The sequence below is a fragment of the Passer domesticus genome, chromosome 4 (assembly GCF_036417665.1).
Source record: "Passer domesticus isolate bPasDom1 chromosome 4, bPasDom1.hap1, whole genome shotgun sequence".
Taxonomy (NCBI): Eukaryota; Metazoa; Chordata; class Aves; order Passeriformes; family Passeridae; genus Passer; species Passer domesticus.
In genome coordinates this window covers 61,787,117-61,804,245 of record NC_087477.1, presented here as the reverse complement: position 1 = coordinate 61,804,245, position 17,129 = coordinate 61,787,117, and the positions used below count along the sequence as shown (strand labels likewise).

Sequence of the window (17,129 nt, the reverse complement as noted above, 5' to 3'; positions counted from 1 at the left end):
GTCTCTGGATAGCTCAGTGAGCGTGGACACACCCAAATTCATATTAAATGATGAGCAGTTAATAAAGAAGAAATCAGATCCCTGAGTAGCAGCAATGTGACATGCTTGGAAAACTGCACACAGACAACAAATTTTTGGTATGAACTTCAGTGCAGCCAAAAGTAAAGTCATTCATTAGAGGACAAATCTTTCAGGTCATCCTCACAGGTTAATGGAGCCCTCAGAAGCAGTGAGTCTGCAGGGAGGCCAGGGCAGATAACCCAACAGGAGGAAATGTTCACTTCAACAAAAGGAGTCCTTGCATGTATGAACCTGGGAACTTTGGATGCTATGGACAAAGCCTGTAACTGGTCTCAGTTTAAAAGTGCTCTGGCTTCACACATACAAGTCAAGAGGTTTCAGATGAGAGTTCACTGAATGACTGAGGACTGGAAAACGTGTCTTACAGCAAGAGTTTCCACAAGGTGAAGCTCTTCAGTAGAGTAAAGGAAAAAGCTTGTGTAGGTGTAATTTAGGAATACCTGTATTTGAAGCAACATTATGGAGTGGGCTCACATCTCTCTCACATCTGTCTAGACAATCTGCCCTAGAAATAGAGCATGTGGTTTCAGCAGCGAGAAGAAATTAACTGCTGGAACAATTTACATGGAGCAGAGGGTAGATTCTTTATCACTGCGCATAATTTAATTAAACTTGGCTGGTTTATGCAAAGAAAATCAATAGTTCAAACAGGAACAAATGCTGGGAAACCCTTTGATCCATGTTATGTAGAAGGACATGTAACATGATTAATTCTGGATATCAGTTAATGAAAAGGGGGTCATGCTGTGCTCTGCTGCCCCTTCGCTCTCCATCCCTCAGCACCAGGTCTGTGAGCAGGGGCAGCCAAGTGAAGCATCCCCAGCAATGCCTTCTTCTACCCTGAGACAGGGAATCCAGGACCAGCAGGAAGATAGGCAAGAAGATTTCAGTGCAGGAACTGAGCTTGGAAATTCAGGAATTAATACCATGTTTTTCTTGGGTTGCATAACTAATTGTTGAGCAAGAGAAGAGTGCAGATGTGGGCTGGTAGGATCTAGACTAAATTAATTAGAAATTAAGAGTCTGAGGGCCAGCTGGAAACTTCCTACTCTCAGGAGGCCAGACAGAGTTGTTACAGAAGAGGGTATCACTCTCTGTGCAGCCAGAAGAACTGGCAACACACATTGTCTGCCCTTCTCTCTTACACACACAAGAAAAAAACCCATAGACTTTTAAAAAATACCTCACAATATTAAAATCATTCCCATGATTGGGCCAGTGCACAGTTTTCTTCACTTCTGGGGTTTAGAGTCCTGTGTGAGATCCAAACCCTACAAGGCAGGTAGTAATCCCCTCTGACCAACCTTGAGAGTGTTGTCTCATGCCTTTGTGAACGCATCCACCGAGGATGTTGCAGTGACCTCTCTTGGTAAACTCTGTGTGTGTGTGTGTGTGTGTGTGTGTGTGTGTGTGTGTGTGTGTGTGTGCGTGTGTATGTTTCTTCTCAAACTACTCTTTGCCTATCTTCCAGGAGATGAAGAAGAAAAATGAGCTCAAAACCAATGCAAATTGCCTAGAAGGTAAACAGAATATTACCTATTTCTTACAAATAATAAAAAAACCCTCTGTCCATTTTCATAGCATTAACACAGCACTAGCATAATGGTTGAGCCAACAAAATCTGTCAAAGAGCCAGTCCAGATTAAACAAAATATTTGATCCCTGAGTACTGAAATCTCCTGTTTCTTTAAAGAATAGCACTTCATTTGTGTCTTCTTAAGTGCATTACTCTCCTCTGACAACAGTATTACAAATCCCAGCACAAAATTAAAATACAACCCTACACAAGCTGTGAAAGCTCATGCCTGCATTTGCTCACTTCTCTGACCTCTCTGTTGTTTATCCTGGGCACAAGATGTATTTCAGCCATTTGAATTTGCACTCCAGGCTTTATCAAACTATCCTTCTCACCATCCCCACCCTGACCTGGAGGAAATACTGTCTATGCCACATTCTGCAAGTCACCCGTAGTGTAGCAACATGCTGCTCCACCTTTACACTGCTGGACAGGTAGATAAAGAATCTAGCCCATGCTCCCATCTGGATAAAGAGAAGCTTTAGAAAGGACAAGGAAGCACTGGCACATGTTGCCTGCAGCACTGGCGGAGTCCTTAAGAACCGGTTTGACTGGCATCTGTCAGGATGCAGGATACAGGCTCAGTTCATTCTGTCTTCCAACACTATTTTTTCTGAATCTAGGATGAAATTCTGCTCGTGACGAACTGTCAAGAATATCTGCCTGTTCCCTGCAACCTGGGAAACTGAAGAGACATACTTTGGCAAGAGGCCTTGAGGAAGAGGATTGCAAGTCATGTTAATCACCTTAGAAAAACATCTGAGCCTTATCTACTACTGTCCACACAGCACAGTCATTGGTATTGACCGACACTGGAATCTTCAAAGCCCAAAATGAGCAACAGCTTCCAGACCTTTATGACTTGCATTATTTTTAGCCGCTTACACAGTCCTCATGATTGATCTGCCTGGAGTGGCTCTGCTGCAAGCCCCGAGGGAGGGGAGAGGAAGGGGCTCATGGAGACACACATTTCCACGGGTGATAAGCGCGCACGTGTTTTGAACCGTAAAATGGCAGCTCGTTGTGAAATCCTGCCGGAGCATATCTTTTAAATGCCAGACAAGCCCAGCATCAGCAGCACATAAAGAAATATTTGAAAGGGCCCTGGCGGGAAGCCAAGAGAACGTGGCTAATGTTTCACCTGACCTCACCCCCTCGCCGGCTGGCTGTGGCCCGGCAGCCCTGCCCGTGTGACGTGAGCCTCCGAGCTCCGGCAGGCAGCTGCTCCCTGACTGCCCGCACTGTCTGCCCCGCTGGCAGCAGGACAAGGGAAACAAAGAGGCTAAAGCAGAAAGCAGCGGAGCTCCGCAGCAAGCACAGCACCCTCCCTGCCTCCCTCCCTCCCTCACGGCGGGGCTGGAGCGCGGCCTCTCCCGGGGCTCGCAGCCGCGCCCTCGGGAGGGGCCCGGGCCGGGCACACACACTGGCGGCTCCCTCAGCCGGGCTGGCCTCGGGGGGAGCGGTGTGGGAAAAGCTTGTCGGGCTCTGCCTTTCCTTTGGAAAAATCCACTTTCTCTCCCCAGCCTCCAGTCGCCTGTCCTTTACATGTGCCTAATTTGCCTCCTCTTTCAAGCCCCTAAATACCTGCCCTTTAGCACAGAACAGTTTATTTTTCAATAATCTGTATTAAAAGTAATTATCCAGAGGCCTGTCCCAGCAGTCCAGCTCTGGAATTCTTGTTTTCTCTGAGTTACTCCTGTGTCCTTACTTTGTAAAATTAGTAGCCACTCCGGATACAAAAACCTGCAGAAAAAATTAGTAAAATTAGTAGCCACTCCAGATACAAAAACTTGCAGAAAAATTAGTAAAATTAGTACCCACCCCAGATACAAAAACCTGAAGAAATAGTAAAGTTAGTACCCACCCCAGATACACAAACCTGCAGAATGCCTGCTCTAAGTCTGTTGCTATCACTGGCTGGCAGCTCAGGAAGAAAATGGAGCTGACAAGCATGATATGCCCAGAGAAACATTCTGTAAGCAGGAATTTCGATTTACTGGATGTGAACAGTGTTAATTATTGATTGATCATATTCTCCTCAGTTCAAGTGAGATTTGTAGAATTGTCCTTTTACCTGCCCTAAAGTGTAAACTGGTTAATGGAATAGTAAAGGCACAAAGCTTTTCAGAGGATTTAGAGAAAACTGTGTAGCATCAACCCAAGTGACAAAAGTATTTCAGATCCTAAATAAAAAGAAGCAAGGCATATTTTTTTTACCAGGTGCTGACCAAAAATTTGAGTTTAAACCAAAAATCACCAGCAATATGGTCTCATGACATCACCAGGAACATAGGGGCAAAGCAGTTGCCCAATGGCAGCAAAAGAGAAATACAGATCAGAGACTGGTAGGAGACTAAAACCAAATGTGATTCTTCTTGCAAAAAACATGTGAACTGATAGGAAGAAGAACAACTAAAAATTAATATACAGTTTGGCCAAAATCAGATACAGAATTAAAATCAACCTAATTTTTGAAGGTTTGGGTTTGTTTGCTTATTTGCTTACTAGAATTCTTTTTGATCCAGCTGTTTTTCATTTTGGTTAGTTTCATTTTGAGGCAAAAGTGATGAAACCCTACTAGAAGGGAAGCGCTTGCGGTTTTTCAGGGGCATCCAGAAGCAGAGTAATGGAAAATCAACAATAGACAGGAAAGACTGGAAAGTGTGAGCCTTTTCCCAAACTCTGCCTAGTTCTGCAGACTGATGGTATATCATGACATACAGACTTTTCTTTGGGTTGTAGAGGCTGCATACAGACCTTGTGTAGGCACAGGGAGATGTTGTGATAAGCTCCTAGAGAGTGCCAAAGATTAATTACCTTTGGAGGTACAGTGATCCCTCCCTTTCCAGCCCCCTTCCTTGTGCTCCTTCCAAGTCTCCAGTCTTTGTGCTCCATCAGCCATAGGACTCTCCTTGTGTTCAACCAGAAGTGCTGGAGACAAGGGTCTGTGTGCTCTCTTCCCTGCTTGAGCACCCATATCATGTCAGGAACTGCCTGGCTTTAACATAGGTCAGAGGTTGCATTGTGTAAGTTTGGGCCAATCTCCCAATGTAGAATTACCATTTTTTTAAAATTCCTCTTCCCAATAAAAAATCATGAGTGCCAGAGAAAGTGCATTGCTCTGTGTTTTACTTCAGCCATGAAGTAAAGTGAAGTACTTTACTCTTTGTGCTGTCAGAGGTACTTCCTGTAGCATATGTGAGTCTGTCTATCAGTCTAGCTAGTTATGTTATATATGTTAAATTTGTTTTACAGGCTAATCAACACAGACTTTTGAACACAGTCTAAACTCTTCTCATCCAACCACTCTGCACATGCAAAATGAAAACAGAACGAGCTCTGAGTCTTGGACTGGCTATGCCCATTCAGGATCACTTAGTGCACCAGTCCTCAGCATCAGAAAAGGAGAAAAAATGTTCAGGAACTCACCCCTGTCCCACCTCCAGGCAGGTACAGAACAAGCAGCACATGAGGAAAAGACACCATGTAGAGACTGGCTTGTACCCTGAGAATAAAATTCCACTTTTTTTCCCATGCAAATGGTGGAAGTATTTTGAGTAATGGGTGGAAATTACTTTTCCCCCTGCTGGCTCCCACCCACCCAAGTGCAGCTGAACCCTCAATTTCATTGAGCATGCATAGTCCTTCTGCCTGTGATGCCCATAACCTGCCACCACTCAGGTATGGCTCTGCTTTGTGATCTGTAACACATAAGCAGAGATGCAGGAAAAGCTCCTGCCTTTGCTTCACAGAAAAAGGATTGATTTGCCTGACATTGTAAATTTTAGACAGAACTCAGCCTATAAAACAATGACTAACAGTTTAACCATATTTCTTCTATCATTAATATTCATCAAGTGGCTACTGACCAGATCTTGAGCTGGATAAAGTCACCTTACCTTTAAATCTTTGAGGAGATGTTAGCCACTTCCTCTGGGCTTAACCCTGTAAGTGTCAAATGGATTCAATTTTGGAGTTGTGCAGAGTCTTCAATGCCCTCCAGCCTTGCTTGTTTGCCAATCCAGCAGCAGAGGACATGGGGGTATGTGTGCAACACAAGGATGTGCATGGGATGCTGGCTGGGGTGCACACAGGGGCACCAGGGATGTCATGGGGGGCTCAGCACATTCCCAGGGACCTCTCTTGTCGCTCCACCTACAACAGTACTACACACAGTGGGGACATGTTTCTGGGTCACACTGAAACTCCCTGCAACTCTCTTTCCAGCTGTCATATGCAAGAAAGCCTCTTTCATATATCTCTCTTACCAAAAAAAAAAAACCAAAACAAAAAAAAAAAAACAAACAAAAAAACAAAACAAACAAACAAACAATAGCACAGGATAAATCCTGCCTTCCTTTGAACTGAAACCTGAGATGACATTGTGGTTTCGGGAGGGGAGCTTACATTTCTGCATCTTTCTACTTCCAGAAGAAAACTATTTTCTCTACTTAAGCAGGGAGCAGAGAATCCCAAATGCGTCTGGAGCTATGTGATTAATCAATAGCTGATGTGCAATACCATGAGAGGAAAATCTGTGCAGGGGCTAAAAAGTAAAAGAAAAATCAATTGGGAAGGGGTGTAGGAGAGTGGGTAGGCATAAAATATGGTATTTTATTTAATTCCATTAATAGTTTGAAAAATAAATGTAACTAAATGCAACCTTCAGTGACTTCCTTTAAAAAGGCTCAAAATATATAACTTTGAAAGGAGTTATTTTAACAATTTAAAAATATTTCTTAAGACTGTTCACTGAATTCAGTAAAATATTGTCAATATTTTCAGGCAAGTCAGGACTGCATTTGGGTCTTACTACATAAATCTGAAAAGAAACCACATTAAGCTGAGAAAAGAAATCCATTTTGGTGCAGGATTAAAAAGCAGAAGTATTTTATTTCTGTGGGTATAATCAGGTTTTATACTCCTTTATTGTTCTTATATCAGAGGACTAAAAGATTTAATTTTATTACCTTTTGGTAGACCTTTCATGTCCTACTTTACTTTTCACCTTGCAAATTGAACTCCCAATCACTTATGAGTTATTTCAGAATATTTGAAGTTGTTACAATGAAATTACTGGGAATTTTTTAATCAATGCAATTGAATATATTTTGCCTTTTTATCAGTCATTTGTTTCCTAGACTACTTGCTCAACTTAAGTATTCAGCAAGCATTTTTAAGAGAAACAATTAAAGTTTCTTAAAGATTCGATATTGTGTTCCATCTGCTATGGATGTAAAAACTCAAGAACATGATTTCTGAGACCACCCAAAAAGTCATGGAGAAAAAGAAAAGGACAACTAGACTTGTGAGCCTTCTTGTTGTTTTTGTCTTGTGAGCTTTATTTGTACAGCTCAGAATCCAGCCATCTGAGGAGTTCACTGGTCTCTCAGGAAGAAAATACTTGTACTGCAGAGCAGTATGTTTCCAGCTTCCTATGCAAACTTTAAGGTTATATTTCTTCCTCTGTGGAGTTAATGGTCTGTCAGAAGTGTAAGGACACAACTTAAAAAAATAAAAAAGTCTTTAATTGCCTCTGAGATTATCTCAGTTGGTTAGAGCAGGGTGCTAATAACACCAAGGTTGCGAGCCCAATCCCAGTATAAGCCATCCACTTAAGTGTTGGACTTGATGATCCTTGTGGATCCCTTTTAATTCAGAATATTTTATGATCTTATTCCCTTTTTAACTTTTGGTACACATTTGTTTCAACTCTCTTTTGTTTCAAGTCAACGTACTATTTTTTTTTCTGCACAGTCTACAAATGAACAGCTGGTTAAAAGATGTATTTAATTACCTTCAGTAGAATTGTCATCTTTCCTATCAGCTGGTACCAAGCAACACTGGACATTTTACTATACTGAAGAATTTCCTGTCTTTATCAAGCCAGACTCCAGGCACACTTTTCAGCAGAAAAGAATTAAAAAGGGAGGACCCCATACAAAGGAGACACAATTTATCAGTGTAAAACTTATAACAAATTAAAACAGTTTTCTCCAAGTCATTTTAGCTATCAGAGGAACTTCCACACCATTTTGTCATGCTGAGATACGTTCCTAATTAATCATTGCATGCACAAACACATGCCTCTGCACTTGATCAAATGAACAGCTCCTGACAGCTAAATCTTCAGGCACCCTTTGCTCCCCAAACTTACAAGGGTTTCACAGGATGTTTAGACAGGAGGAAGGAGTGCAGGACCCCAGAATGACAGTGCTCATGACAGTCTAGGGGCTATGTGATTCTGTTTTTCAAAAGGGGGTATTTCTCATTATTCTATCCACTGCTTTGTACTACTGTTGTGACGGAAAAGGAGAAAGCCCAGGCAAAAAGAAGGAAACAAGACAGAGGCGGCCACAATTACAGGTAGTCAAAAAACCCAAGGGATAGCTGCATTCCATTCTTCTCCAGGGAAATGAGGCAGCAGGAAGAGTGGCTCTGCTCTTTTGGAGACTTTGAGCTGTCTGTAACTTTATAGGAGTTAGAGGAAATCTAGATGAGTAGAAGCCCTTCCAGCCTCAGTCCCAGTCAGCTGTCAGGTTGCTTGGCCAGTGGAGATTTCATTTAGATGTCGAGGATATACACTGAAAATAGATATAAATAGGCCAAGAGCTATATATTACATCAATTTTGGGTTATATTATTTTGCAATGAATCCACAGGAAATTCTTTGGGGCCTTGAACCACAAAGTACACAGCTCTGCTCTTTAGTTGTGCAGAATCACTGGTGCAGAATCAAATGCTGGATGTCTGGGCAGTCACCTCCTCCAAAAAAGCTGGTTTTCCTGCATTGTGCAGTCTGAAATTGAGCCCTATCTGTGCCTGCAGTTCTTCCTTACATCTGCAGATTGCATTTGCACTGCAAAATGCATTCAGATCCACAGTTGCTTCTCCTAAGGATAAGCTTCTTCTCAAGGACCATGAACTCTGTGCGTGTTGAAATGTTTCTGTGGCCTGATCTGTATTGTTTAGCATATGAAATATCAGCTGTACTAAAATCCAGTGGCATTAGTGGTATGGTGAGCTACTATGCCTTTTCTATTGGTTTTGTATTATTCTGTATCTGCAGATACAAAATTAATCTGCTATGCACTGTATGTGCCCTGATGACTGCAGTGTTGGCTGGTATCTTGAGTGGGGACCTGCAGGTGAGGGAGAACAGGCACATGAGAAACATCCTGGACAATACAGATGTGGGAAGTATAGCCAGCAGTTCCAGGATAAGAATAAAGTAATGTTTAATTCTGTTTCTACACATAGCAGTGTGCAGGGACAATGGCTCCCTTCTTGTGACATATGTACCACCTACAGAAATAAACTACAGGGGAGGGGGAATGCAGGCTGGGCAAGAGACAGGAGCATTGCCAGAGTTGCAGTTCTGGTCCCTGTCATCTGGGATGCCTTCACCTGGGATGCAAGAGTGCATCCCTGCCCTTCCACCAACACGGGTACCCTTAAAGCAGCTGGGTCCAAAGAGACACCTCCCCAAACTACAAGAATTTAAGCAAGACCAAGAACCAGCTTGAGCAGTAACTTTCCAAAGCTCATCAGAAGCCCATCAGTTAACACGACTTTTAATATAAACATCCCTCTGTAGAATTGAATCAAGCAAAAACATAATTTTCTCTCATTTATGACTTCTAAAAAATCATGTCAGTTTGAAAAAGCTATTTTAAGTTCTGGAAAATTAAGAACAGAATTAACCACAGAAAGTCAGTTGGGAGGCTTTGTTATGACAAAATGCTTTTGGCTAATAAAAATATTTCAGCTAGATTCTGACTCCCTCAAACATTTTGAATGTTTTACATACCATTAAAGGAAATTCTGAAGTAAAATAATAGTGAACCAAAGGTACTGAAATCAAAGTGACAATTTAGTTTTTAATGAAGTAGTTTATTAAACATTTCTATATTACACAAATGGTCTGCAAAATTACCATGGGTTTGTGAACTGATTCGTGGCTGGTACAGCAGCTCTCTCCATTTAGACTGAGCTTTTTTCTTCATTTTCAGTGATTCAGTCACTGAGAGTTGAAACTACACAGAATGAACCAGGAAAGTCTGAGAACATGATTATTGGAAGATTTAAAAAATAGTTTTGGATGACCTTGTGTTTTCTTTTTTTCTTCTACTTTGTTCCACAGGAAAAGGCTTTTGTGTGAGCAACTCTCAGCTGTTCTGGTTCAGAAGAGTTTGGTGAATATTTTTTGTTTCAGTTTGCTGAGCATTAGGACTCTTGTCTTATTATTCTATTTTGAAATGAACTGAACAAGTCAAAGTGATTCTCATAACACTGAATTTGGGACTGAAATTATGTGACTTGTAATAATGTCAAACTTTTCTTAAACTGAAGCTGTCTTTCACAACCATAACGGAAACAGGCAGTTATCTCCAAAGGATGGCTCAACGGATCCATATAAGGATAATTCTGATTTCACAGATAACAATGGAAATCAGAGGCAAGAAAAACATTGGAGACATTAAAATTACCATAAATAAAAGCAAGGCTAAATTTTAAATTTTCAGCTAAACAAATATGTACATTAAGAATTGTCTTCAGTTAGAAGTGTTATACTGCAGTAGTCATCTTACTTTAAATGTAGCAAGACTGATTACAGAAGAAGGTAGAAGCTAGAATTTTAGAGTTATTTTTATATCTTATGCAAATTTACTTTTGAGCAGTTGCTGTTTGGTATCTATTTGCTTTGTTAAAAGCAAACAGGAAAATAATTGAATACGTAATAATGATTCAGAAGTTGAATTAAAATAAAATCTAAATTTGCTAAAGCTAAACAGGAGGGAAAAAAGGCATATTAATGTCTGCACACAACGTCAAGATGGAAAGAGCCATTCTAAAATACTACATTGCCCTTATAAAGAATCTCTGAGCAAGCACACTTCACCTGGAGGGGAAAAACCCTGAACAGAGAAATTACAACTAAAAGTGTACAATTTTAAATATACCAGGTGTGTGCTTTTGCACAAAGTGTGCAAAAATATTCTATCTGCTGGGCCTGATGCCATTATTTATTGTCTTCTAGTCCTTTCACTGAATCAGGATGACCATGGTTTTTATACACCTTCATCAAATAAATTGATCGGAAATCATCACACTAGAAGAAGGCTAACATCATTTGAATTAGGGGGCATGTTAGCAAAAAGTAGAAGAAATCATCCCCACAACACTATTCCAATTTTTTGTATTTTCCCAGATCAATATTATTAGCATATATTAATGAAGTTATTTTTTAAACAATTTTATGTCGTATTACTTTTTTCAGAAATTATTGAATGTGTCCTTGACTTGGCTTGATTTGTTTTCTTCAGTTTCTGTGGGATTTTTTGCGGGGGGTTTGTTTGTTTGTTTTAGTTGTGGTGTTTTGTTGGTTTGTTGTTTTTTGCTTTGGTTTTGGTTGGTTGGTCGGCTTTTTGAAAGTGAGCATTTTGTGGTAAAAAGAACAAATCTGATCTTGATTTTCTGCTGTCCCACTCTGCTTGATTCCCTACTGTGTTCTGTGTAACTGGAGATTTATGCCACTGAGCAGTTTGCATTTTGAAGTGGTAGGTAGGTTTTGAGCATACAGCCATGAAAAATGAGTCCAGGAAAGTGTGGTTATTGTATGCATACATTGAGAAAGCTATTTGAAAATATTTTAGAAAATCTGATATACCAAGAACAACGACTACTTTCTCCCAGTACCCTCACATTTGTGCATCTGAAAAGCAGATTCATCTGAAAACAATGTAGAAAAATTACTTAAGTCAGTGACCAGGGATACGTGTGGCTCTCGTGCACCTGGGTACAGGTGCAGATGGGTCAGAATGCCACTTGGTAAGAGTCAAGGACAAAAAATTGTGGCAATGTTCTAGTACATTATCATGGCATAGTGACTCTAGAAGGTGTCAGAGTTGCTACTTGTAATATTTTCACAAATATCCCTCACTGCTTTTGTCCTTGCTGTTCCTTACATATGTGTCAGCTGTATAGTAAAAGCACATATTCAAATTTCATACTAAAAACATATTCCTCATTTTTCATTAATCTCTTACTGGACTTGTAGAGTTTTTGTGAATGTGATTCTTGTCTGAAAATTTCATTCTCAGTAGAAAGCACAGCAATTTACCAAAGATAAAACACCCTAGCCCTTAGATAAACAAGTATCCTTCTGATAAAGAAGAAGCATTGTGAAGCCCACTTCTTATGCCTGTCTCTCTCCACTCACATCAAAAACAACAAATGGGAGTACTGGGTCAGAAATAAAGGTTTTATAGAAGTACTACTTCAACAAGCTCTAGCCATGACAACATCTATACAGGGAAAAGAGAAAGATAAGGGTTTCCTCAAACATTATTTGGCTCTTAGAAGGGTGGAAAAAGAGATAAAAAACATTTTACCAGCATCAGGGAGGGAGAGGCACAAAGCACACAATTCCAGGTATTCAGTGCTTGTAGGTAGGAACAGATGAGACCCCTTCCTGCCAGCCTGGGAGAGCAGGGATGTGTTTCTGCCATTTTATCTGAAGGGAGAGTATTTATGCTTGGTATCAACATTTGGGAGGTAGAGCTGGGATGGTTTATCTGGACAACAAGGTGACTATCACAGGATGAAGAAAAATAGCTTAACTGGAAGTAAATGAATGTCTGTAATGCAGAGTGGTTGTAAAGGGAGAGCCAGGTTATTGGGAGGTAAGAGCATGTCAGCAGAGGAAACCAGGAAGGTACTGGAGATGGTGAGAGAGAAGAGCAGTCCTGGGATGTATGTTTTGGAAGCTGGAATCTGGATTTTATGACTTTTTAGAAAAACAGAGTGAATAGATGAAATAATGGAAATGAGAGTATGGAAAGAGTCTGTCAATCACATTCCATTCCAAAGACTGGTTAAATAGGCATTTACTTATACCAAATAGCAATAGATGGCTGCAGCCGACATTCAGATAACCCCCAAAGCATTTTCTATCTATAGAAGTGTACAATTAAGCCTTTTTAATATGACCTTAATTTCAAATTGAGCAGATGAATTTAATAGACAGCAGCCTTTTGTTGAAGGACAAATACAGGGGTACGTATAACGCTGAATATGAAATACTCAGGAGTCTACTTCTGGCTGGTACTTAAGGCTCTGTTTTACAGTCATAGACTTTGGAGGAAATGCTGTACATAAAAAAAAATAAAAGAGCAGAAGGTGCTTTTCCCATACAGTCTATTACTTCCTGCAATTCATGAGAACTCTTTCCTTGTGCATAAAGGTCACCTTTCATTTATGTACATATCTGTTCGGTTTGCTGAAAAGGGTATCCTGAAAACATATTAAAAATATGAAAGGAAATGTAAAATTAGGGGTAAAAGGGTGTGTCTCATGGCAGGACATCTATAAATAATGACTATTAAAGAGAGTTGGCCATTTAAACTGCTCCATACAGAAATATCCTCATAGCACTACAGATCACAGATTCCTGTTACCACACAAAACTTTAAAACCAGAGGCAAACACTTCTGACTGCTGTTTGAATGGCCAAAAAAAAAAAAAAAAAAAAGAAAGTGAAGGTATGAAGAGAGATTTGAAATTTTGCAGAAATGTTATAACAAAGACACAACCAAAAGGTTGTCTTAGCCTAGAAAACAAGGGAGCAAAGAGACTAATTTAAAATACTGGATGCATTCAGAAGCAGGTGTTATAGTATATTTGTTCACATCCTCATGTCTTTTCTGTGTATAACTGCTTCCATTTTAGGCAGACCAAAGATCCCAAATGACCCCAGCAGGACACAGCACATGATGGGTGGGATGATGGTGGTGTCCCTGTAACCTAAGGGTATGAGATGCAAACAAACAGGGAGCAAGGGCATGAGATGGGATCAAAATATTCTTACCTCATGCTCAGCACAGGGGATTTGAAGGGTCTGTCTGGAATGCACAGCAGTGAGAAGCCTGCAGTGGCCAGCAGTGGGTACCCCACCTCTAGCAGCAGCAGCCAGCTGCAGAACCACTGCCTGCCCTTGAGGGGCCATGGGCAGCACTCTTTTTCTTTTGACTGGAAATGAATGATGTTGTTTTGATGATGCCTCTTTAGCAAATTTCCACACCTCCCCAGTCCTTGCTCTGTGAGGGAAATATGTGATAGAAAGCACTGGTTCACAGAATTCATAAGCCCTTCCACAGACAGGAGCAAAGAATTATATATGCAACCGTTCCTTGCAAATACTAAAAGAAACTTGAACAAAAATATGGCTTAAAACTAAACCTTGATCAGGTTGTTTCCATCAGTGTTGCTAAATGCTCCAATGACTTGTGAACAAAATTATGTATCAAGCTGATGAGCATTGAGATGCTGCCACTGGAGCTGCTGGTCCTGGCTGTCTTCTCATGCACAGTGCATCCACAGATGTGCAGGTTGTGTCCTTGACTTGAGGTGTACACAAAACTAAAGTGTCCTTCAAGTCCTCTCCAGTTTGCAATCACTGTTCAGAAGACCTTGAACGCTCAGAAATATTTTACACAGTAATGAACACCTTGGTGACCATCAGGAACTGGAGGAGGGCTGGGGTGATGCCAGTGAGGAACCTGGCAGAGCAGGAAGAGCTGTGAAGGAGAGCAGATGCTGCAGTTGGTCAGAAGTGGGTGGTGGGTGAGCAGATCTCCAGCATCTGCAACAGCAAAGCCACTCAGGAGGCTGTGGCATTGTGGATGTGCAAAGGAGAGACTGCCCAAGTAAAACAAGTTAGGAAAATAGTCTAAACCAGCAAGACCTGTTAAATCAAAATTAATAAAAAGGCTATATATTTTATAAAGTCCTGTGAACATGAAACTTCTTCAGTTGCAGTGGCAGGGGGTGGACGTGGGAAAGTGTTCAGCTATTCCTACAGCCAAAGGTGCTAAGACCAGGCAGCTGAAAGGGATCTGCACAGCAGAAGAATATCAGGGTGTGTCTACAACGGGAGCAGAAGGACAATGCAGAGCTGCAACTCCCTTCCGCCCCTGCCCCTCTGCCAGACATCCGGATTCCAGGCACAAAAGGGCAAAGCCATTTTTTTTCCCCTTGAATAGCTTTTTGGGACTCTGGGAGGCTGCCCTGGGGACTGCCAAAACCCTGCTGCTGCCCAAACAAGCTGCTAGCTCTAAGTTCAATTAATTATGCCCTTGGTGGTAACTGTAGCAGAACTGGAACCAGACGTGGTAGTAAAATATCTTGAGCCTATTTCTATTTTCCCATGTCTTTTATTTCCCTAGAACAACTGATTTGTCACTTGCAGGTAAAGAGCCATGGCTCTGCTGTCAGGGGGATGTATTTCTAGTGTAATGATGCATGACAGACATGTAATGATGCATGACATGCATCCTAGCTGCATTTTTGACTCCTCTTGCTTTTTCTTAATGCATTTTCAAGTAAAGATTCTGTTTCCAAAAAAAAAAACCACCAAAAAAGAACACCCCAAAACAAAACAAACAAAAAACTCCCAAAAAACAAAAACAAAACAAAAAACCAAAACAAAAACCCAACCAACCAACAAAAACCAACTTTTTTTTTTCACCCTACAGTGGAATTTAAAGGACAAACAAACAAAAAAATTCCTGTCACTCAGAGTTTCCTGTTCAGGATTCCCCAAACAAGCAAATATGCAGCACTTCTCTATGGCATAGGTATTTTCCAACTTCCTGGAGACTGGACAACTGCATGATATGCAAAATCTTTGCCTGGAAACCACAATATCATTATTATTAAATTAATATTATCAATAATATTAATATTTATATATAATTAAATATTATTAATATATTATAGTAGTAATTATTGCCACTCAAAATCTTGTAGAGAACATCAGGTCCTGACCTAGTAGCAGGGGAATAAAATCACAAAGCATTACCATCCATTTTTTTTTTCTTTACTTGATGAAGCATTTGGATAATAAGAACTATGCATGTCTTTCTATTTGCTCCATTTCAAATAATCATTCAGTACTGCTTTTATTTTTCAGTTCATTTGAATAAGTTTTATGAGTTGATGTTGTGATGTGAATTTTTATTGCTGTTATCACATGTCATTGTGTCTTCAGGATGCGGAATTCCGTAAGGAAACCATCTTTTGAAAGTGGGTTTTGGCTCATTAGTTGACAGGTACTTGGTACTTAGACAGGTACTTGGACTGCCATAGCCCAGGGTTTCTCCTGGCCTTTGTGTAAAGCCTACACACCCACTCCATGATCAGTCCACCTTCTCCTTGGCTGCACAGCCCTGGCTGGAGGAAGCTGCAGCATCCCCAGGAGGTGAGTGTATGCCTGTGGACACCTTGGCAAAGGGGGCATCTTGCAGAGATGCCAAGGAGCCCATTTAGTCCCCTGCTGTGAGAAAAGACAGCTTTCACACAGTTTTCCAACATGGTAAAAAAAAAGGCACTTTGATTAACCATGACTGCACAGTTACTAGCAACAGAGAACTCCAGGATAAATGGAGGAAGTATAGGAGGAAAGCTAGAGAATAATAAATTTTAAAACCTTTTAAAAAAACTCCCATGAGCTGGGACTAGATAGCAAGTCCCAAATTCCTCTTTAGTTATCAAGTGTTGGGTGCAGGGGGAGTTAAGAAGCCTGTCTGTCCTGCTGGAAGGAAACATTTGCTTAAGAGAAATCTATTATTTTTCATTCCCAATTGCACTGGGCTTTGGCCTGAATCCAAGTCAGGGACCAGTTCTCAGAAGGGAATTAGAAGGCAAAGCCAATAACCAAGTGCCAGATTAGTTCTGCCAGCTCTGTAAGCATGCTACCAGCTATAGCTGGGGGAAAACTGCCAGCACAGCAGGAGGACCTTGCAGCATCCAAGCTCCAAGTGGAGGTACCAGGCCCATGGGAACCAAATACAATAAAACAAGGTGGGTTATTAAACAAGGCTTAGAATTAGATTGAGCTCAATCAGGAAGTTGGGATCAGAGCTGCAGTGAGAAGACAGTGGTCAAGACAGCTGTGTGCCCTCTGAAACCACTTCTGTTTGTCCCCACCATATTCACAGGATTGAAACTGATCTGACTGGCTTGAAGACCAGTAAGACCAACAAATCCAATAGAGGTAAAGAGAAAAACAAGTTTCCCTAGCTCAGAATCAGGACAGTCCCTGCAATTGTCCATTTATGGGTTTTTTCTTTGTAGACTCCCATCCTAAAAAACTCTAAGGTCCCTGATTCTGATTTTGGCTTCAGAACTATTTGCTGAAAATTACAGGTCTGAACATTCTGATAATTTTGACTTGTACAAAACAAAAACAAAAACAAAAACAAAAAAACCCCACAGGTTTATTTTATTTTCTCCAATGGAAAATTAACTTTAGATAATAATCCTATTATTAGGGTGGGGTGTTTTTTTTTTTTTTTTTTTGTTTTAGTGCTTGGGGTTTTTTTCTATAAAACCTTGTTGCCTCTGATGGCAGATTCTGTTCCTCCAGAATTTGTTCTCACTCATAATCAAAATATCCCACATTCCATAATCA

At 40.7% G+C, this 17,129-nt stretch overlaps 2 long non-coding RNA genes across 2 annotated transcripts in view; one reads left to right on the top strand and one right to left on the bottom strand.

The window, feature by feature from the left end:
- Positions 1-17,129, bottom strand: part of LOC135299401 (uncharacterized) — a 61,686-nt gene that overhangs the window by 33,790 nt on the left and 10,767 nt on the right. The gene's annotated exons all lie outside the window — the stretch shown is intronic.
- LOC135299402 (uncharacterized) lies at positions 202-2,816 on the top strand. The gene is made up of 3 exons (XR_010361383.1): positions 202-343; positions 1,553-1,601; positions 2,281-2,816. It is a non-coding gene; the product is annotated as an uncharacterized LOC135299402 (long non-coding RNA).